Source organism: Eleutherodactylus coqui, chromosome 5 (assembly GCF_035609145.1).
Source record: "Eleutherodactylus coqui strain aEleCoq1 chromosome 5, aEleCoq1.hap1, whole genome shotgun sequence".
Lineage (NCBI taxonomy): Eukaryota > Metazoa > Chordata > Amphibia > Anura > Eleutherodactylidae > Eleutherodactylus > Eleutherodactylus coqui.
The window spans coordinates 32,581,995-32,605,284 of NC_089841.1; the positions used below are offsets into that span (position 1 = coordinate 32,581,995).

General features: G+C 50.0%; 1 protein-coding gene across 1 annotated transcript in view; it reads left to right on the forward strand.

The window, feature by feature from the left end:
• The window catches only part of LOC136628732 (zinc finger protein 850-like), a 138,064-nt gene that overhangs the window by 113,618 nt on the left and 1,156 nt on the right, over positions 1–23,290 (forward strand). The gene's annotated exons all lie outside the window — the stretch shown is intronic.

The following is a 23,290-nucleotide window of genomic DNA, read 5'->3' on the forward strand; positions in this document are numbered from 1 at the left end:
GCTAACAATTATCTATCCATAGCATGAAATCACTCCATGTTATGTTAAGACTAGAGATGAGCGAGCATTGCTCATCCGAGCAAATGCAGGGGGGCAGCGCATTTGCTCGGACCGGCATTGATTATGTCATAAATAGGAAAAGCTAATGGGTCCCAACTCCATTATTCAATTCTATGCGGAAAACAATTAGCGTCCAAATTTTACGTATGCAATCTAATTCTCCAACTTCCTGATGTCATCTATATATATAAAATTGAATGTATGTCTGTCTGCGTGCGTGCGTGCGTGTGTGCGTGCGTGCGTGCGTGTTTGTCCTTTATGCGCTACTACACCATTCATCCGATCGCCATGAAACTTTGGGAAGTTGTTGAGTACACTCCTGGGAAGATTATAGGCATAGTACAAATATCCTACGATAAATGGCGCGCGAGCTTCGTCGAAAGTTACGCCCCCCCCCCCCACGTAGATCGAATAAGTAAGCCACCTGCTATTGTGATGTCATCACTGATGTCATCAACATCGGACGCCCTTGAACATGCCCCAACATGTTCTATAAAGCGGCATTGTGATGTCATTAAGGCTCTATTATGACACGTACAGCTTGGAACCACTAGAGCACGCCAGCCAATTACCATTGGAGTTGGAAGTGGGTAAACAAGTACTAGGATATCTTCCTAAGAAGCCACAGCAGCCGGATAAATTGTATGTTCCACCCAACGGCTATTTTATTCAGCCCGCAAGGGGGAAGCAGCGGCCTACAAAATCTCATTCAGGTAGGTAGGTTCAGTTCTTGGAGGTTGGGGAATGCTTATGGGCAAGGCCTTATGTCTCATCCCAACTCGATTATTCAATTCTAAGCGCAAAAGAATTAGCGTCCAAATTTTATGTACGGAATTTAATTCTCTCATTTCCCAATGTCATAGAAACTTGAAATTTGGCTCGAGCATTGATTATGTCATAAATAGGAAAAGCTAATGGGTCCCAACTCGATTATTCAATTCAAAGCGCCAAAGAATTAGCGTTCAAATTTTACGTACGGAATCTAATTCTCTCATTTCCTGATGTCATAGATAGATAGATAGATAGATAGATAGATAGATAGATAGATAGACTGTATGCAATAACCCAGATAGATAGATAGATAGATAGATAGATAGATAGATAGATAGACAGACTGTATGCAATGACACGTACAGCTTGGAACCATAAATACTAGAGCACGCCAGCCATTTACAGTCAGTCTCCATTGGAGTTGGAAGTGGGCAAACATGTACTAGGCTATCTTCCCAAGAAGCCACAGCAGCCGGATAAATTGGATGTTCCACACAACGGCTATTTTATTCAGCCTGCAAGGGGGAAGCAGCGGCCTACAAAACCTCAGTGGTCGCTGCTGCCGTCATCTAGATATATAAAAACGAATGTATGTATGTCTGTCTGTCTTCGCAGCAACGCGCGACGGGTACGCTAGTTTTATATAAAGGAAACGTCGCATGGTTACCTCCACGTGGTGTTTCCTGGGTAACGCAGAGAACTATGCAAAATGGTGAACATATGTTTTTTCCTCAGTATCTCTAAAGTAACCACGACTTCATAAGATTTTCCGTGTGAACACCAGATAAACACCAGTACCAAATTAACTCGGGCGAAGCCGGGTATATCAGCTAGTAATATATATATATATATATATATATATATATATATATATATATATATATATAATATTAATTGTGCACCAAGAACAATGGAATGATGCGATTCCTCCTGTAGTCTGGTTTTTGGCTTTAAACTCATTTGTCCCTCCCCCGGGTACCCCTATTTCATCACTATAAATACCTGCATCTAAAGATCCACCCAGTAGACGACGTCACAGTCTACGCAGAGATTCTTCATGTCCTGGTGGGGGTGTGATTGTGTGTCCTGTCCACCCAGCTGCGAACAGCTGAAAGGGGAGGAGTACTCTTGTAGGTGCTCACTTACCTTTCCAAAATTTGGGCAGGGTTGCACGCATCCTACCATCACCACAAATCCACCAGACATCCTGCAATGGAGGTAACACATGTTCAAATTGCGGCTTCCTTCACATGAGCGCATATGAAAGTGGGATCTGAGTGTGAAATGGTTGGCCGATTTGCGCTGTGATCTGATGCATTAGATTCCAATGCATCAGATCACATGGGCGTATTTCGAGACGTATATACGCCCAGGCAAGCCAATGTAGGCGTTTTTATGTCGGGCCCAAAGATAGTCCTGGAACTATCTTTTGGGCTGGAATACGTTGGCCGCTGCATGGCCTCCTATGGGAGCCCATGGCAGCGGCCACAGGTGGGAGGGAGTTTAGCAGTGTAGCCAGTTTTTTCTCCCCAAATGTTGTGCATATTGGCCGGCCGTGAAAACGGACAGCCGATATGCGCTCATGTAAAAGAAGCCTGAATCTGTAATTGCTCAGGAAAGTATAGGGCTAAACGAGGTGCTGAACCAAACAGATTCTCAGAAGGACTGAGACCTCCCTGATTGATGGGTGTGTGTCTTATCGAAAAGAGAGCCAAGGAAAGACACTCAGGCCAAGGTTTAGTGAATTCAGTCATTGCTTTCAAAAATGTTTTTTATTTTTAATTTCTGGTCCCATTCAGCCTCTCTACTCTCCCACTGCTTTGAGGATGGTAGGGTGTGTGGAATGCCTATTCTATGCCTAACATCCCTGCCATCTCAGTAAAGTGAGTACCATGGTCCCTCTCAATGGTTTCTGGGACACCAAACTTACAGACCACTTCAGGAAGAAGCTTCTTGGCTGTATTTTTGGCATTAGCCACAGAAATACGAAGATGTATTGTAACGGTCCAGATTGAAGAAGTTGTATGTAGTCGATTGGCAACCTTTGGAAGGGGTACAAGGGCCTAGGAGTGTGTTTAGAAGGGGTTTTAACAGTCCTACCTGGGTTGGACAGTACTAAAGTTATACATCCCTGAGTATAAGGCCGCCTGCAGATGGCCGGGTCAGATCCCGCTGCAAGAATTCTCGCAGCGGGACCCGACTTGCACCCATGCAGCGACCAGTGCAGGTCTTACCTTCTCCCGCGGCTCCGGCTCTTTGATTTGCCAGCTGCCGGCCAGCCGGCGCATGCGCAGAGCAGAGCCGGCGGCCCGGGAGTGACACTTCTGTGCGGGCCTCTGCGAGACCCGCACATGAAGTGTCCACATGCCACTGGAATCTGAAGTGGCTCCTTTTGCTTACAAACCTGACACTTCATAGGAACATGCTTGTTTATAAAAAGGCAAAAGAAGATGTTGTGAGTAGAGATGAGCGAGCACCAAAATGCTCGGGTGTTCGTTACTCGAGTCGAACTTTCCGCGATGCTCGAGGGTTCGTTCAGAGTAACGAACCCCATTGAAGTCAATGGGCGACCCGAGCATTTTTGTATATCGCCGATGCTCCACTAAGGTTTTCATTTGTGAAAATCTGGGAAATTCAAGAAAGTGATGGGAACGACACAGAAACGGATAGGGCAGGCGAGGGGCTACATGTTGGGCTGCATCTCAAGTTCCCAGGTCCCACTATTAAGCCACAATACCGGCAAGAGTGGGCCCCCCCCTCCAAACAATTTTTACTTCTGAAAAACCCTCATTAGCTATGCATACCTTAGCTAAGCACCACACTACCTACAACAAAGCGCAATCACTGCCTGCATGACACTCCGCTGCCACTTCTCCTGGGTTACATGCTGCCCAACCACCCCGCACGACCCAGTGTCCACAGCGCACAAAGTGTCCCTGCGCAGCCTTCAACTGCTCTCATGCCACACGCTGGCCTCATATTTTTATAAATAGTCACAGGCAGGTACAACTCCACAATGGGGATTCCATGTGCACCCACAGCATGGGTGGCTCCCTGGAACCCACCAGCTGTACATAAATGTATCCCATTGCAGTGCCCAGCACAGCTGAGGTAACGTCAGATGAAATGCAGGTGGGCTTCGGCCAAAACTGCATGCCCCAGTCAGACTGCGGTTCTTTATAAGTAGACACATGCAGTTACAACTCCGTGTGGACCGACAGCATAGGTGGGTCCCAGGAAGCCACCGGCGGTACATAAATAATTCCCATTGCATTGCCCAGCACAGCTGAGGTAACGTCAGATGAAATGCAGGTGGGCTTCGGCCCACACTGCATGCCCAGTCAGACTGGGGTTCTTTATAAGTAGATACATGCAGTTACAACTCCATGTGGACCGACAGCATAGGTGGGTCCCAGGAAGCCACCGGCGGTACATAAATAATTCCCATTGTATTGCCCAGCACAGCTGAGGTAACGTGAGATGAAATGCAGGTGGGCTTCGGCCCACACTGCATGCCACAGTCTGACCGGGGTTTTTAATACATAGACACTGGCACGTACAAATCACTAATGTGAAGTCCGTGTGGACCCACAGCATAGGTGGCTCCCTGGAACCCACCGGCGGTACATAAACAAATCCCATTGCAGTGCCCTGCTCAGCAGAGCTAACGTCACATACAATACAGGTGGGCTTCGGCCCACAGTGCATGCCCCAGTCAGACTGGTAATATGTACCTTAACAGTAACCGTGTTGGTGGGAAATGGCCTTGCCACCATCATGTCTTTGGGAAGCCTCCGTTTCCACACCACAGTGACATAGCATTAGCAGCGGTATAGTCAGAGCCCAGAATTAGTAACATTTCAGCGGTAGCATTAGGGTCAGGCCCCAGTAACATATCACTAGCAGCAGTATACGGGGAACACAGTCTTAGTTCCATTTCAGTAGTAGTAGCAGTCAAGACAGGCCACAGTAACATTCCCGTTGCAGCAGTTTAGGGAGATAGCAGTCTCTTTCACGTTTCAGTAGTTGCAGTATAGACAAGGCCCCAGTTACATTTATGTAGCAAAAGTGTATGCCAACCGCACACACCTTGCTGTACCATGAGTGCAGGCGAAGCCCATAAAAATTACTAGGATTACACTGTAGGCGAGGGCCCCAAAAAATTGGTGTACCAACAGTACTAATGTACCTCAGAAAAATTGCCCATGCCCAACCAAGAGGGCAGGTGAAACCCATTAATCGCTTTGGTTAATGTGGCTTAATTTGTAACTAGGCCTGGAGGCAGACCAGTTAAAATAAAAATTGGTTCAGGTGCAAGTTTCAACACTTTAATGAGCATTGAAACGTATAAAAATTGTTTACAAAAGTAATATGACTGAGCCTTGTGGGCCTAAGAAAAATTGCCCGTTCAGCGTGATTACGTCAGGTTTCAGGAGGAGGAGCAGGAGGAGGAGGATGAATATAATACACAGATTGATGAAGCTAAAAGGTTCCCGTTTTTTATGGTGATAGAGAACAATGCTTCCATCCGCGGGTGCAGCCTACGTATTGTTTAGGTACCGCTGCTGTCCGCTGGTGGAGAAGAGAAGTCTGGGGAAATCCAGGCTTTGTTCATCTTTATGAGTGTAAGCCTGTCGGCACTGTCGGTTGTCAGGCGGGTACGCTTATCTGTGATGATTCCCCCAGCCGCACTAAACACCCTCTCTGACAAGACGATAGCCGCAGGACAAGCAAGCACCTCTAGGGTATACAGCGCGAGTTCAGGCCACGTGTCCAGCTTCGACACCCAGTAGTTGTAGGGAGCAGAGGCGTCACGGAGGACGGTCGTGCGATCGGCTACGTACTCCCTCACCATCCTTTTACAGTGCTCCCGCCGACTCAGCCTTGACTGGGGAGCGGTGACACACTCTTGCTGGGGAGCCATAAAGGCCTTGGAGAGTGTTCCCCTGCCTGCGCTGTACATGCTGCCTGATCTCCGCGCCTCCCCTGCTACCTGGCCCACGGAACTGTGCCTTCTGCCACTAGCGCTGTCGGATGGAAATTTTACCATCAGTTTGTCCGCCAGGGTCCTGTGGTATAGCATCACTCTCGAACCCCTTTCTTCTTCAGGTATGAGAGTGGAAAGGCTCTCCTTATACCGTGGGTCGAGCAGTGTGTACACCCAGTAATCCGTAGTGGCCAGAATGCGTGTAACGCGAGGGTCACGAGAAAGGCATCCTAACATGAAGTCAGCCATGTGTGCCAGGGTACATGTACGCAACACATGGCTGTCCTCACTAGGAAAATCACTTTCAGGATCATCCTCCTTAGGCCATACACGCTGAAAGGATGACAGGCAAGCAACATGGGTACCCTCAGCAGTGGGCCAAGCTGTCTCTTCCCCCTCCTCCTCATGCTCCTCCCCCTCCTCCTCCTCAACGTGCTGAGATATAGACATGAGGGTGCTCTGACTATCCAGCGACATACTGTCTTCCCCCGCCTCCGTTTCCGAGCGCAAAACATCTGCCTTTATGCTTTGCAGGGAACTTCTCAAGAGGCATAGCAGAGGAATGGTGATGCTAATGATTGCAGCATCGCCGCTCACCATCTGGGTAGACTCCTCAAAGTTTCCAAGGACCTGGCAGATGTCTGCCAACCAGGCCCACTCTTCTGTAAAGAATTGAGGAGGCTGACTCCCACTACGCCGCCCATGTTGGAGTTGGTATTCCACTATAGCTCTACGCTGCTCATAGAGCCTGGCCAACATGTGGAGCGTAGAGTTCCACCGTGTGGGCACGTCGCACAGCAGTCGGTGCACTGGCACATTAAACCGATGTTGCAGGGTGCGCAGGGTGGCAGCGTCCGTGTTGGACCTGCGGAAACGTGCGCTGAGCTGGCGCACCTTTCCGAGCAGGTCTGACAAGCGTGGGTAGCTTTTCAGAAAGCGCTGAACCACCAAATTAAAGACGTGGGCCAGGCATGGCACGTGCGTGAGGCTGCAGAGCCGCCACCAGGTTACGGCCATTGTCACACACGACCATGCCCGGTTGGAGGCTCAGCGAAAGCCAGCGGTCGGTCTGCTCTGTCAAACCCTGCAGCAGTTCGTGGGCCGTGTGCCTCTTCTCTCCTAAGCTGAGTAGTTTCAGCACGGCCTGCTGGCACTTGCCCACCGCTGTGCTGCCACCCCGCGCGACACCGACTGCTGGCGACGTGCTGCTGCTGACACATCTTGATTGCGAGACAGAGGTTGCATATGAGGAGGAGGAGGAGGAGGGGGGTGCTTTAGTGGAGGAAGCATACACCACCGCAGATACCACCACCGAGCTGGGACCCGCAATTCTGGGGGTGGGTAGGACGTGAGCGGTCCCAGGCTCTGACTCGGTCCCAGCCTCCACTAAATTCACCCAATGTGCCGTCAGGGAGATATAGTGGCCCTGCCCGCCTGTGCTTGTCCACGTGTCTGTTGTTAAGTGGACCTTGGCAGTAACCGCGTTGGTGAGGGCGCGTACAATGTTGCGGGAGACGTGGTCGTGCAGGGCTGGGACGGCACATCGGGAAAAATAGTGGCGACTGGGAACCGAGTAGCGCGGGGCCGCCTCCGCCATCATGTTTTTGAAAGCCTCCGTTTCCACAAGCCTATACGGCAGCATCTCCAGGCTGATCAATTTGGCTATGTGCACGTTTAACGCTTGAGTGTGCGGGTGCATGGCGGTGTACTTGCGCTTGCGCTCAAACAGTTGCACTAGCGACGGCTGGACGCTGTGCTGAGAGACATTGCTGGATGGGGCCGAGGAAGGCGGAGCTGAGCGTGTGGGTGCAGGCCGGGAGACGGTCGTGCCTGTGTCCTGAGAGGGGGGTTGGATCTCAGTGGCAGGTTGGGGCACAGGGGGAGAGGCAGTGGTGCAAACCGGAGGCGGTGAACGGCCTTCGTCCCACCTTGTGGGGTGCTTGGCCATCATATGCCTGTGCATGCTGGTGGTGGTGAGGCTGGTGGTGGTGGCTCCCCGTCTGATCTTGGCGCGACAAACCTTGAACACCACAGTTCGTCGGTCGTCTGCACTCTCAGTGAAAAACTGCCAGACCTTTGAGCACCTCGGCCTCTGCAGGTTGGCATGGCGCGGGGGGGGCGCTTTGGGAAACAGTTGGTGGATTATTCGGTCTGGCCCTGCCTCTACCCCTGGCCACCGCACTGCCTCTTCCAACCTGCCCTGCTGCTGCACGTGCCTCCCCCTCTAAAGACCTGTCCTCAGTAGGCTTAGCAAACCAGGTGGGGTCAGTCACCTCATCGTCCAGCTGCTCTTCCTCCGAATCCTCTGTGCGCTCCTCCCTCGGACTTACTGCCCTTACTACTACCTCACTGATAGACAACTGTGTCTCATCGTCATCGTCCTCCTCACCCACTGAAAGCTCTTGAGACAGTTGCCGGAAGTCCCCAGCCTCATCCCCCGGACCCCGGGAACTTTCCAAAGGTTGGGCATCGGTCACGACAAACTCCTCCAGTGGGAGAGGAACCATTGCTGCCCAATCTGGGCAGGGGCCCGAGAACAGTTCCTGGGAGTCTGCCTGCTCCTCAGAATGTACTCCAACAATACATAAGTGCCTGCAGCACTACAGCAAACCCTTATCCAAGGGGAAGCTCTCCCTGCCTGCTCCTCAGAATGTGTCATTTTCATGGAGTGAGGAGGCTGGGAGGAAGGAGGAGCAGCAGCCAGAGGATTCAGAGTTGCAGCTGTGGACGGCGTAGAAGACTGGGTGGTCGATAGATTGCTGGATGCACTTTCTGCCATCCATGACAGGACCTGCTCACACCGCTCAGTTTCTAATAAAGGTCTACCACGTGGACCCATTAGTTGTGAGATGAATCTGGGGACCCCAGAAACTTGCCTCTCTCCTAATCCCACAGCAGTCGGCTGCGATACACCTGGACCAGGAGCTCAGCCTGTGTCCACACCCTCACTTGGGCATCCGCGTCCTCACCCACGTCCTCTAGGCCTACCCCTACCCCTCAGCATGGTGTATTACGAGTAGAGCAGAAACAGAACGCTGTAATTAAATGTGCCGCTTATTGGCCTGTGGTTGGAGGCTGACTTCGCTTACGGAACGCACAGCGGAGCCAGGAAACAGTTATGCGCAAACCTGTAGTGAGACCTAGGTGCGTATGACTGAGCTACTGGAATTCACAGGGCAGAACCAGTCAAGTGGCCAAAGGCCAGTGGTAGGCCTTAAGTATTTTGCCTCAATTTTTTAAAATGGTGAGCTGAAAAACCAGAGACACCGCATGCAGCGGATATAATGTGTACTGTTTCCCTCTGGCAGGATGACGACAATGATGTTACGGAACGCACAGCGGAGCCAGTAAACAATTATGCGCAAGCCTGCTGTAACGCTTAGCTGGGTATTAATTAGCGACTACTACCCCCAGCAGACACGCAGTAAACTGAAGACGGTCACAGGCAGCCCAAATATAGTATGTTTTTGAAAAAGCCCACTGCCTATATAGCCAGTATACCTCTTTCCCTGTACCACTGACCCTGCCTCACCAGTACTGCCCCTATACTCTGTAAAATGACTGCAGACTGAGGACGCTATGGTCTGCACGCCCGATATACAAAAAAAAAAAATGTGCAAAACTGCTAAAAGCAGCCTCAACAGTACTGCACACGGTCAGATGTGGCCCTAAGAAGGACCGTTGGGGTTCTTGAAGACTGAAATTAAACCTAACACTCTCCCTATAGCAGCAGCAGCACTGTCCTTGATCTCTCTCAGCGTGCATCTGTGGCGAGCCGCGGGCGGGGCAGATTTAAATACTCGGGTGTCATCTGATCTCCCCAGCCACTCACTGCAGGGGGGTGGTATAGGGCTGGAATGTCACAGGAGGAAGTTGTAATGCCTTCCCTGTGCTTCTATTGGCCAGAAAAGCGCGCACATTTCTCAGGGAAAGAAATGTAATGGAGTCGAGCACCGCGTGGTGCTCGTCTCGAGTAACGAGCATCTCGAACACCCTAATACTCGAACGAGCATCAAGCTCGGACGAGTACGCTCGCTCATCTCTAGTTGTGAGACATTAAGCGATGGTGACATGTCTTCTTCTTGGCAGGTGGCCAGAACTGCTGGTGGGAGGAGTAACAAGGCTGCTTCTTTGGCTGCTTGGTATGCCAAGGCATTGGTCTGGCCTTAGCGTCTGGAGACTTGTCTTAGGTATGTGCTTTGACATTAAGGCTGGCCACCTGTTTTTGTAAGAGAAGGGCAGGCATTAGTGCTTCTACTTGTGACTGATGTCTTATTGGCTAGCCCATGAACAGATTGGACCATAGTCATGTGCAATGCCAAAGGCATATCTAGAGTCTGTGTAAATATTACTGTCTTGTGCCAGTGTACAGGCGTGTGTGAGGGCCTGCAATTCATCCTGTTGGGCTGAGACGTGTGCAAGTAATGACTGTTGATGAAAGACAGTGGTCTGTGTGGTGACTTCATATCCAGTGTGAAATAGTCCATCTACAGCCTACCTGGAGCCATCAACAAACAAGGTTAAGTCGGGACTGGGTAATGGAGTGTCCGTGATGGATCAAACGCACAAGTTTCCATCTGCATGCTGGGCAAAGTTGTGAGGTTCTTGAATCGCTTGGTCAATGTCAACCTGTTCTGGTAAGAGGGTGACGGGATTCAAAGTCTGATGGTGGGTGATGGTGACGTTGGCAGGAAGGCACATTGGAGTCTCAGATGACGGACTACAGACAAATGCTTAGGCTGAACCTGTGTTAGAATGAAAGAGATGTCATGTGGTGCTAACACTTGTACCTCATGATCCAAAACTAGGTCCACTGACTTGTCCAACATCCTGGAGACTGCTGCTACTGCTCGTAGACAGGAAGGTGATCCTCTGGCGATGGGGTCTAACCTACTGGAGTAGTAAGCTACAGGTCGTTGGTGCCCTCCGTGCTGCTGTGTGAGGACTGCTGCTGCGTGTCCATTGTTCTCATGGCAGTAGAGCCTGAATGGTTTGCCGTAGTTGGGCAGGCCCAAGGCTGGGGCCACCAAGATGGCTGCTTTAAGCTACATCAGCTGCAAGGCATTCACAATCCATGGTCTACAATAAGAAACAAGTCCTAGAAAGGTATGTAGTTTACAGTCAGAAGCCGCTACCTTAATGTTCATAATGGCAGATTTACGGTCCTGGGTGAGATGATGAGCTTCTGACGTGAGACAATGTCCAAGAAAAGTCACAGATGAACATCAGAATTGAAGCTTCTTCTTTGACGCCTTACATCCAGGAATCGGAGCAGAGAAATTGAAGTTTCTACGCATGTAGCTTTGTCTGGAGCACAAAGCAAAAGGTCATCAACGTATTGTAACAAAACAGCCTGTGATTCAGGTTGCCAGCCTTCCAACACTTGACCCATGAGCTGTGAGAACAGGTAGGGTGGATTCTGAGTTCCATGTGGCATCAGAACCCAGGTATATTGTTTGCCTATGTGTGTAAAAGCAAACAAATACCTGCTGTCTTTTATACAGAGGGATAGAGAAATACATGGCAATGGGACTCTTGGTTTCAACCTGACCTGAACTGGAATACTGCTAGTCTGCCTATATTCGTTGTTCCCTCACTCCAAAGGTGGGGCTAGAACTACTTGTAAGCATTGTTCCAACTCCTCCTCTGACAACAAATGTGTGCATACGGCTATAGGGGTTTCTGAAGACTGACAAAATGCAGCTAGTATACAGATTTCTTTCTATGTTAACTGACCCGTGATTTTAACTGACCCAACAATCGGGTAATCAGAGAATGGTTGAGTGTAAACTTCACTTCCATGGGTTTAGACAAAGGAGTATCTTTTGGTGTTCCATCTACACCTACACATGAAAGGTTTTGCTTACTGACGTCACTCTCTTTGACATGTCTGTGTATTACACTAGTGGCTGCTCTAGTGTCTACCAAAAAGGGGAGAGGACCTTATAAACCTACAGTCAGAGACAATAGGTACTGGGCTTCTTCTGGATTTGCTTACTTGCAAAGGGCAGATTACCTGTTTCCTAATGGTCAGAGGAGGACGTTCTGGTTTTAGACTGTCCATTCTGAGACTTAGGAGGTGCCCTACATTGTCTACGCTTGTGGCCCTGTTTGCCACAGTTGAAGCAAGTGATAGCTTTCCGGGATTCATGATTGCCCTGGTTTACAAATACTGTGTATCCCCAGGATGACTTGGGGATATATGGCTGTGAGGTGACAGAATGACATGAGGATATATATCTGTGAGGTGACAGGATGACTGGGGATATATAGCTGTGAGGTGACAGGATGACGTGGGGATATCTGGCTGTGAGGTGATAAGATGACGTGGGGATATATGGCTGTCAGATGGCAGGATGACGTGGGGATATATGGTTTTGCTTGACTTAATAGGAGTGAGCTCCTATTCTCTCCAGTAAATGTTAATTCTTTTTGATCTCTGTGGTTTTTATTTTAATTAATCTTCTTTCCTATCAGGTCCTACAATATAGTAATTATCTTCTGTATAACAATTTCATTGATTGACCAATCAAGGATGGAGAAGGAAAGGAACAAGATGTCGGAGAGTATATTAAATCTTACCCTAGAAGTAATCTTCCATCTTACTGGAGAGGTGAGAGATTCTGATGATGTCACATTACATCATTCTTATCTATGGTAATAACAGATGATGTCACTGGAGAGGTGATGGACTCTGGAAATGTCTGTGGTGATATTTATTACTGTCTCCCCATATACAGAATTACACAGTAGTGAAGAAGACCTCTAGTAATGGCTGCTGGGCCCCCGTATGTGATGGATGGGGAAGGAACTTGAGTCCAATGACAGGGCCCCCACTTCACCCCCTGATACATGAGGACATTAATGTACAGAAGATTCTAGAACTCGCCAACAAGATGATTGAGCTGCTGACTGGAGAGGTGACGCTGCAGGAAATGCTGGGACATTATACAGTACAGCACTAGAGGCTTCTGGGTGATGACTGTATATTGTGTTGTCAGGTTCCTATAAGGTGTCAGGATGTCGCTGTCTATTTCTCCATGGAGGAGTGGGAGTATTTAGAAGGACACAAGGTTCTGTACGAGGAGGCCATGATGGAGACCCGCCAGCCGCTCCCATCACCAGGTAATAGACAGGACTAAATACACGGGGACTTTATTATCTGTATTAAAGAATGACTTCAGTGTCTGTCTGTTTCCTCCAGTTCCATCCAGTAAGAGAAGCCCACCAGAGAGATCTCACCGTCTTCTTCTTCCACAGGACCACCAGGTAGATGGAGATGTCCCGCTGATCTGTAGAAGGCTGTGAAGCTCTTGTCTTCAGTCTTATTAGATGTCTTCTACTTGTGTGATGAGGCCGGTGGAGATGGCAGGATTACCGCTGACCAGAGACATTACATGTTGTCGGGATCTTCTCCCAGTTTTCTGGTAGTGGAGACTGCTGGTGGGAATAAGGAATAGCAGGTTGGATTTATATCTATCTGCTCCTTTATGTCCCCCGAGACAAACAGATGTGTCTGATAGACGCTGATCTCCTCCATTGGGACAATGTGCAGCGTGTCTAGCCATGCTGGATATACATGTGTATGAGGTTCCCAAGGGGTCATTGAGCCACCATCTAATGTCTATATCCAGCTACTAGACCTGCAGTTATGTGGCTCAGATAACTACTTCTGTCAGGTCATTTTGGGTTATAATTAGAGATGAGCGAGCATAGTCGCTAAGGGCAATTGCTCGATCGATCGAGCATTGCCCTTAGCGAGTACCTACCCGCTCGGGAGCAAAGATTCGGCTGCCGGCGGCGGACGGGGGAGAGCGGGGAGGAACTGAGGGGAGATCTCTCTTTCCCTCTCTCCCCCCTGCTCATGGCCGCAACTCACCTGTCACCTGGCAGCTGAACCTTTGCTTCCGAGCAGGGAGATACTCGCTAAGGACAATGCTCGCTCATCTCTAGTTATAATGATGATTAATGATCTTTTCTGGTCATGTGAAACCTTCCACACGACTTCTCCAACCGTCTGCTGACTTTTACAATATTTGTCTCACAGCTTTTGTATCAGGATGAAGATCTGACCAATATTAATACTACAGAGACAAATGTGAGGGGCGATCAGTGGTGTAAAGAGGAGATTCCTACAGGTAACCGCCCAGGTGAGTAGTAACCATTAAATACAGCAGAGAGGAGTCACAGATTCTCCTTGGTCAGTGGCTGCAGATAGCTATGTAGATTTATAAGCTCTGGGATTTCAGAGCATCTATAATATGGGTGTAAAATCCATCTGTAGTCGGGATATATAATATATCTATGTGAACGAGGCCGATTCCGTCATCGTTTGCTGTCAGTACTATTAAGAGGAGAGTATCCTCCCAATTTTAGAACTAAGGAATAGAGATGAGCGAACGTACTCGTCCGAGCTTGATGCTCGGGTGAATATTAGGGTGTTCGGGATGCTCGTTACTCTTAACGAGCACCACGCGGTGTTCGAGTTACTTTCACTTTCATCTCTGAGACGTTAGCGCGCTTTTCTGGCCAATTGAAAGACAGGGAAGGCATTACAACTTCCCCCTGTGACGTTCAAGCCCTATACCACCCCCCTGCTGTGAGTGGCTGGGGAGATCAGATGTCACCTGAGTATAAAAGTCGGCCCCTCCCGCGGCTCGCCTCAGATGCCTTGTGAGTTAGCTGAGGGAAAGTGCTGTTGTGTGGGAGCTGCTGTAGGGAGAGTGTTAGGAGTGAGTGTAGGCTTCAAGAACCCCAACGGTCCTTCTTAGGGCCACATCTATCCGTGTGCAGTAGTGTGGAGGCTGCTGTTAGCAGTGTTGCCCTTTTTTTTTTTTTTTCAAAATCGGCTGTGCAGAGCATTGCGCCCTGCAGTAATACTACAGGGACAGAAGTGGTGGTTAGGCAGGGAGAGTGTTAGGAGTGAGTGTAGGCTTCAAGAACCCCAACGGTCCTTCTTAGGGACACATTTAACCGTGTGCAGTACTGTGCAGGCTGCTGTTAGCAGTGTTGCATTTTTTTTTTTTCAAAATCGGCTGTGCAGAGCATTGCGCCCTGCAGTAATACTACAGGGACAGAATTGTGTAGGCAGGGCCAGAAGACATATATTATTGATTGAATATAGTCAGTGGGCCTTCCCTTTAAAAAAAAAGGGAAACATTCTATTTGGCCTGCCTCTGACAGTCCTCAGCGTTCTGGGTACGTGTGTGGTGGGTGGAGAACGTAAAGAAATCATACGCAGCAAGCTACGTTTAACAGCAGGCTTGCGCCAATTTATTTCCTGCCTGGGAAAAATCACCGCTCTGCTGCACTTCATATAACACTGCAGTTCTGTGGAACACATTTGTTATTGATTGAATATAGTCAGTGTGCCTTCCCTTTAAAAAAAAAAAGGGAAACATTCTATTTGGCCTGCCTCTGACAGTCCTCAGCGTTCTGGGTACGTGTGTGGTGGGTGGAGAACGTAAAGAAATCATACGCAGCCAGCTACGTTTAACAGCAGGCTTGCGCCAATTTATTTCCTGCCTGGGAAAAATCACCGCTCTGCTGCACTTCATATAACACTGCAGTTCTGTGGAACACATTTCTAATCTGATTGAATATAGTCAGTGGGCCTTCCCTTTAAAAAAAAAAAAAAGGGAAACATTCTATTTGGCCTGCCTCTGACAGTCCTCAGCGTTCTGGGTACGTGTGTGGTGGGTGGAGAACGTAAAGAAATCATACGCAGCCAGCTACATTTAACAGCAGGCTTGCGCCAATTTATTTCCTGCCTGGGAAAAATCACCGCTCTGCTGCACTTCATATAACACTGCAGTTCTGTGGAACACATTTCTAATCTGATTGAATATAGTCAGTGGGCCGTCCCTTTAAAAAAAAAAGGGAAACATTCTATTTGGCCTGCAGGCTTGCGCCAATTTATTTCCCGGCTGGGAAATCACTGGTAATACAGCATGCTGAGGGGTAGGGGTAGGCCTAGAGGACGTGGACGCGGCCGAGGACGCGTAGGCCCAAGTGAGGGTGTGGGCACAGGCCGAGCTCCTGATCAAGGTGTATCGCAGCCGACTGCTGCGCGATTAGGAGAGAGGCATGTTTCTGGCGTCCCCACATTCATCGCCCAATTAATGGGTCCACGCGGGAGACCTTTATTAGAAAATGAGCAGTGTGAGCAGGTCCTGTCGTGGATGGCAGAAAGTGCTTCGAGCAAGCTATCATCCACCCACAGTTCTGCGCCGTCCAGTGCTGCAAATCCGAATCCTCTGGCTGCTGCTCCTCCTTCCTCCCAGCCTCCTCCCTCCACTACAATGACACATGCTCAGGAGCGGGAACACTCCCAGGAGCTGTTCTCGGGCCCCTGCTCAGATTGGGCAGCAGTGGTTCCTCTCCCACCAGAGGAGTTTATCGTCACTGATGCCCAACCATTGGAAAGTTCCCGGGGTCCGGGGGATGAGGCTGGGGACTTCCGGCAACTGTCTCAAGACCTTTCAGTGGGTGAGGAGGACGATGACGATGAGACACTGTGGTGTTCAAGGTTTGTCGCGCCAAGATCAGACGGGGAGCCACCACCACCAGCCTCACCACCACCAGCATGCACAGGCATATGATGGCCAAGCACCCCACAAGGTGGGACGAAGGCCGTTCACCGCCTCCGGTTTGCACCGCTGCCTCTCCCCCTGTGCCCCAACCTGCCACTGAGATCCAACCCCCCTCTGAGGACACAGGCACTACCGTCTCCTGGCCTGCACCCACACCCTCACCTCCGGTGTCCTCGGCCCCATCCAGCAATGTCTTGCACCGCACCGTCCAGTCCTCGCTAGTGCAAGTCTTTGAGCGCAAGCGCAAGTACGCCGCCACGCACCCGCACGCTCAAGCGTTAACCGTCCACATAGCGAAATTTATCAGCCTTGAGATGCTGCCGTATAGGGTTGTGGAAACGGAGTCCTTCAAAAGTATGATGGCGGCGGCCCCGCGCTACTCAGTTCCCAGTCGCCACTACTTTTCCCGATGTGCCATCCCAGCCCTGCACGACCACGTCTCCCGCAACATTGTACGCGCCCTCACCAATGCGGTTAGTGGCAAGGTCCACTTAACAACGGACACGTGGACAAGCACAGGCGGGCAGGGCCACTACATCTCCCTGACGGCACATTGGGTGAATTTAGTGGAGGCTGGGACAGAGTCAGAGCCTGGGACCGCTCACGTCCTACCCACCCCCAGAATTGCGGGCCCCAGCTCGGTGCTGGTATGTTCGGCGGTGTATGCTTCCTCCACTAAAGCACCCTCCTCCTCCTCCTCAACCTCTGTCTCACAATCTAGATGTGTCAGCAGCAGCAGGACGTCGCCAGCAGTCGGTGTCGCGCGGCGTGGTAGCACAGCGGTGGGCAAGCATCAGCAGGCCGTGCTGAAACTACTCAGCTTAGGAGAGAAGAGGCACACGGCCCACGAACTGCTGCGGGGTCTAACAGAGCAGACCGACCGTTGGCTTGCGCCGCTGAGCCTCCAACCGGGCATGGTCGTGTGTGACAACGGCCGTAACCTGGTGGCGGCTCTGCAGCTCGGCAGCCTCACGTACGTGCCATGCCTGGCCCACGTCTTTAATTTGGTGGTTCAGCGCTTTCTGAAAAGTTACCCACGCTTGTCAGACCTGCTCGTAAAGGTGCGCCGGCTCTGCGCACATTTCCGCAAGTCCCACACGGACGCTGCCACCCTGCGGACACTGCAACATCGGTTTAATCTGCCAGTGCATCGACTGCTGTGCGACGTGCCCACACGGTGGAACTCTACGCTCCACATGTTGGCCAGGCTCTATGAGCAGCGTAGAGCTATAGTGGAATACCAACTCCAACATGGGCGGCGCAGTGGGAGTCAGCCTCCTCAATTATTTTCAGAAGAGTGAGCCTGGTTGGCAGACATCTGCCAGGTCCTTGGAAAGTTTGAGGAGTCTACCCAGGTGGTGAGCGGCGATGCTGCAATCATTAGCGTCACCATTCCTCTGCTATGCCTCTTGAGAAGTTCCCTGCAAAGCATAAAGGCAAATGCTTTGCGCTCGGAAACGGAGGCGGGGGAAGACAGTATGTCGCTGGATAGTCAGAGCACCCTCCTGTCTATATCTCAGCGCGTTGAGGAGGAGGAGGAGCATGAGGAGGATGAGGAGGGAGAAGAGACAGCTTGGCCCACTGCTGACGGTACCCATGCTGCTTGCCTGTCATCCTTTCAGCGTGTATGGCCTGAGGAGGAGGAGGCGGAGGAGGAGGCGGAGGAGGAGACGGAGGAGGAGGCGGAGGAGGAGGATCCTGTAAGTGATCTTCCTAGTGAAGACAGCCATGTGTTGCATACAGGTACCCTGGCACACATGGCTGACTTCATGTTAGGATGCCTTTCTCGTGACCCTCGTGTTGCATGCATTCTGGCCACTACGGATTACTGGGTGTACACACTGCTCGACCCACGGTATAAGGAGAACCTTTCCACTCTCATTCCCGAAGAGGAAAGGGGTTCGAGAGTGTTGCTATACCACAGGACCCTGGCGGACAAGCTGATGGTAAAATTCCCCTCCGACAGCGCTAGTGGCAGAAGCCGCAGTTCCGAGGGCCAGGTAGCAGGGGAGGTGCGGAGATCGAGCAGCATGTTCAGCACAGGCAGTGCAACACTCTTTAAGGCCCTGGACAGCTTTATGGCTCCCCATCAAGACTGTGTCACCGCTCCCCAGTCAAGGCTGAGTCGGCGGGAGCACTGTAAAAGGATGGTGAGGGAGTACATAGCCGATCGCACGACCATCCTCCGTGACGCCTCTGCCCCCTACAACTACTGGGTGTCGAAGCTGGACACGTGGCCTGAACTCGCGCTGTATGCCCTGGAGGTGCTTGCTTGTCCTGCGGCTAGCGTCTTGTCAGAGAGGGTGTTTAGTGCGGCTGGGGGAATCATCACAGATAAGCGTACACGCCTGTCAACCGACAGTGCCGACAGGCTTACACTCATCAAGATGAACAAAGCCTGGGTTTCCCCAGACTTCTCTTCTCCACCAGCGGACAGCAGCGATACCTAAGCAATACGTAGGCTGCACCCGCGGATGGAAGCATCGTTCTGTATCACCATCCAAAACGGTGACATTTCTGCTTCATGAATCTGTGTATAATATTCCTCCTCCTCCTCCTGCTCCTCCTCCTGAAACCTCACGTAATCACGCAGAACGGGCAATTTTTCTTTGGGCCACAAGGCTGACTCATATAATTTTTCCAAACAATTTTTATACATTTCAATGCTCTTACAAGCGATGAAACTTTAACTTGAACCAATTTTTCGTTAAACTGGGCTGCCTCCAGGCCTAGTTACCACTTAAGCCACATTAACCAAAGCGATTAATGGGTTTCACCTGCCATCTTGGTTGGGCATGGCCAATTTTTTCTGAGGTACATTAGTACTGTTGCTACACCAGTTTTTTTGGGCCCTCAACTACAGTGTAATCATTGTAATTTCTATGTTCTTCGCCTGCACTCATGGTACAGAAAGGTGTGTGGGGTTGGCCTACACTTTTGCTACATAAATGTAACTGGGGCCTTGTCTATACTGCAGCTACTGAAATGTGAAAGAGACTGTTATCTCCCTAAACTGCTGCAATGGGAATTGTTACTGGGGCTTGTCTTGAGTGCTACTATTACTGAAATGGAACTAAGACTGCGCTCCTCCTATACTGCTGCTTCGGAATTGTTACTGGGGCCTGTCTTGAGTGCTACTACTACTGAAATGGAACTAAGACTGCGCTCCTCCTATACTGCTGCTTCGGAATTGTTACTGGGGCCTGTCTTGAGTGCTACTACTACTGAAATGGAACTAAGACTGCGCTCCCCCTATACTGCTGCTAGTGATATGTTAGTGGGGCCTGTCCCTAATACTACCGCTGAAATGTTAATAATTCGGGGCTCTGCCTATACCGCAGCTAATGGTATGTCACTGGGGTGTGGAAACAGAGGCTTCACAAAGACATGATGGCGGCGAGGCCATTTCCCACCAACGCTGTTACTGTTAAGGTGCATATAACCACGGACACGTGGAGAGGACACATAGTGCCTCCAAAACATCCCCCTCCTCCTCCAACAATGAAAACATTCTTGGCAAATACCTTTGCATTGGTCCGTCTGGTGGCAGTCCAAGAATTTCACCTTTAACGACACTACAAGAGAGCACCACCACCATCCATCCCCCCGCCACGGCCCACTTAATCATGGCCACATTCCGAAAACCAACTACATAAAACCGCGTTACTAGGTCCGCAGTCACCACCACATTACCACCAACGAGGATACTGTTAAGGTACATATTACCAGTCTGACTGGGGCATGCAGTGTGGGCCAAAGCCCACCTGTATTGTATCTGACGTTAGCTCTGCTGAGTAGGGCACTGCAATGGGATATATTTATGTACCACCGGTGGGTTCCAGGGAGCCACCCATGCTGTAGGTGCACACGGAGTTTAACCTACATCTGTCCACTTCTAAAGAACCCCAGTCTGACTGGGGCATGCAGTGTGGGCCGAAGCCCACTTGCATTAAGCACGACATTACTACCTCAGCTGTGTTGGGCACTGCAATGGGATATTTTTATGTACCGCCGGTGGCTTCCTGGCACCCACCCATGCTGTCGGTCCACAGGGAGTTGTAACTGCATCTGTTTCCACTTCTAAAGAACCCCAGTCTGACTGGGGCATGCAGTGTGGGCCGGAGCCCACCTGTATTAAGCACAACATTACTGCCTCAGCTGTGTTGGGCACTGCAATGGGATATTTTTATGTACCGCCGGTGGGTTCCAGGGAGCCACCCATGCTGTAGGTGCACACGGAGTTTAACCTACATCTGTCCACTTCTAAAGAACCCCAGTCTGACTGGGGCATGCAGTGTGGGCCGAAGCCCACCTGCATTAAACATGACATTACTACCTCAGCTGTGATGGGCACTGCAATGGGATATATTTATGTACCGCCGGTGGGTTCCAGGGAGCCACCCATGCTGTGGGTCCACAGGGAGTTGTAACTACATGTGTCCACTTCTAAAGAACCCCAGTCTGACTGGGGCATGCAGTGTGCGCCGAAGCCCACCTGCATTAAGCACGACACTACTACCTCAGCTGTGTTGGGCAATGCAATGGGATATTTTTATGTACCGCCGGTGGGTTCCAGGGAGCCACCCATGCTGTAGGTGCACACGGAATTCCCATTGCGGAGTTGTACCTGCCTGTGACTATTTATAAAAAACCGCGGTCTGACTGGGGCGTGCAGACACCTTGACAGAATGAATAGTGTGTGGCACATAGGTTCCCCATTGCTATGCCCACGTGTGCAGCTCCAGATGGAGGTGGCACAGGATTGGATTTCTCATTGCCTCTGTACAGCATTGTGGACTATCGGCCCGCCCCTTTTATGGGGGGGTCGCTGCCTAGCCATGCCAACCCTCTGCAGTGTGTGCCTGCTTTTCCTGTGGCAGACGCACTTATAAATAGACATGAGGGTGGCGTGGCATGAGGGCAGCTGAAGGTTGGGCAGGCACAGTTTGGTGTGCGCTGTGGACACTGGGTCGTGGGGGGGGGTTTGGGCAGCATGTAACCCAGGAGAAGTGGCAGCGGAGTGTCATGCAGGCAGTGATTGTGCTTTGTTGGAGGTAGTGTGGTGCTTAGCTAAAGTATGCCATGCTAATGAGGGCTTTTCAGAAGTAAAAGTTGTTGGGAGGGGGGGCACCCACTCTTGCCGCTATTGTGGCTTAATAGTGGGACCTGTAAACTTGAGATGCAGCCCAACATGTAGCCCCTCGCCTGCCCTATCCGTTGCTGTGTCGTTCCCATCACTTTCTTGAATTGCCCAGATTTTCACACATGAAAACCTTAGCGAGCATTGGCGAAATACAAAAATGCTCGGGTCGCCCATTGACTTCAATGGGGTTCGTTATTCCAAACGAACCCTCGAGCATCGCGAAAAGTTCGTCCCGAGTAACGAGCACCCAAGCATTTTGGTGCTCGCTCATCTCTACTAAGGAACCATTAGCTGCTATTAAACTCCTAGAATCCAGATTGTGGAGACATAGACCCGGGTAACAGAAGATTCCTTGGAGGATGAAAGGTTGGTGCTATGAGTGTCAGGAATGCTTCTCTCCAGGGACTGGAAGGAAGAAACCTGGATGCCGGATCATCATTATCGTATAACGAATCTCACTGCAAGCAGAAAAGATTAACCTCTTAGTGACCACCCCATAGTGTTTTTAAGTCCTGGCTGGCTGGGCTTTAATATGCATATGCACCAGGCGTCATTACGTCATCTGCATACACATAGGGCTAGAAAACCCAGGAAATTTAAACATACCCTGCTCCCGGCTAGTACAAGTAGCTGAGAGCAGGAAACGGTTCCAAGTCACGTGATCGCTGTTATCCAATGAATAACAACGACTATGTAAAAGTAAAAAAGTGTAAATAAAAATTTTAAAAAGTTTGTTTTATGTTCCCTCACAGATCATATCCATGAGGGGAGATGAAATTACATACCTAGGACCCCGGATTTATCTGCGGACCTTACCCTGGCTTCTGCACAAAATGGCAGATGCATGCATAAAAGCTGCGAATTGCTGGCGTTATTTAAAATCTCCTTGTACCTGGCTATTAAACGTAGCTGCGAGCCTAGAGATTTCACAGGGGGTCACGGTACCCGGTCCTTGTTCATGTGATCGGCGTTATCCATTGTATCTCATAAAAGTAAATAAAAGTTAAAGTTTCACCTCCCTGTCACCGATCTGATCTGTGAGGGAAGGTGAAATTACTTACCTAAGGCCTGCGACGATGTCCCCCGATGGGATCCTTGTCCGCGGACCTTTCCCCAGCTTCGGCCGCCTCTACCTAATGGATAATGGCGATCACTTAAAAGTTAAGACCGTGAAAGTTTAATGCTCCTTTTGGTTTGGGCCCAATTGTGCATATGGACATAAGATTACTGCCCCAATGGGTATGTCTCTAGAGGCAAGACAAACAGAGGGGTCCATTTTGGGTTGAAAGTCTTCATTTATATGTGTGCTGTACAAAAAAATGTTTTTCAAATGACACAATTGTCAAGAAAATGAAAATCACAATTTTTTCTTTATGCTTTGCTTGGATTCACTCAAAAACTGTGCAGTCAAAATATGCAGTAAAGCCCTAAATGAATTCATTAAGGGGTCTAGTTTTCAAAATAGGGTCATTTGTGGGGCTTCTCCATAGTTTTGGCCGCTCAAAGGCTCTACAAGTGGGCAATAGGGCCTAAAATGCCTTCAAGCAAAATGTCTGTTCTTAAAGCCACCAGCAGCTCCTTTCAGTTTGGGCCCCGTTGTGCATGCAAAACATAATATTAGGGCCTGAACATCATGATCTACTGGTCCTCGCTCTGAAGTCTACTGTTAGATTGTGATATTATTGCTTATTATTGTCTAATTGAATTATTCTAAGCAACTTGTAATTTATATAGAAA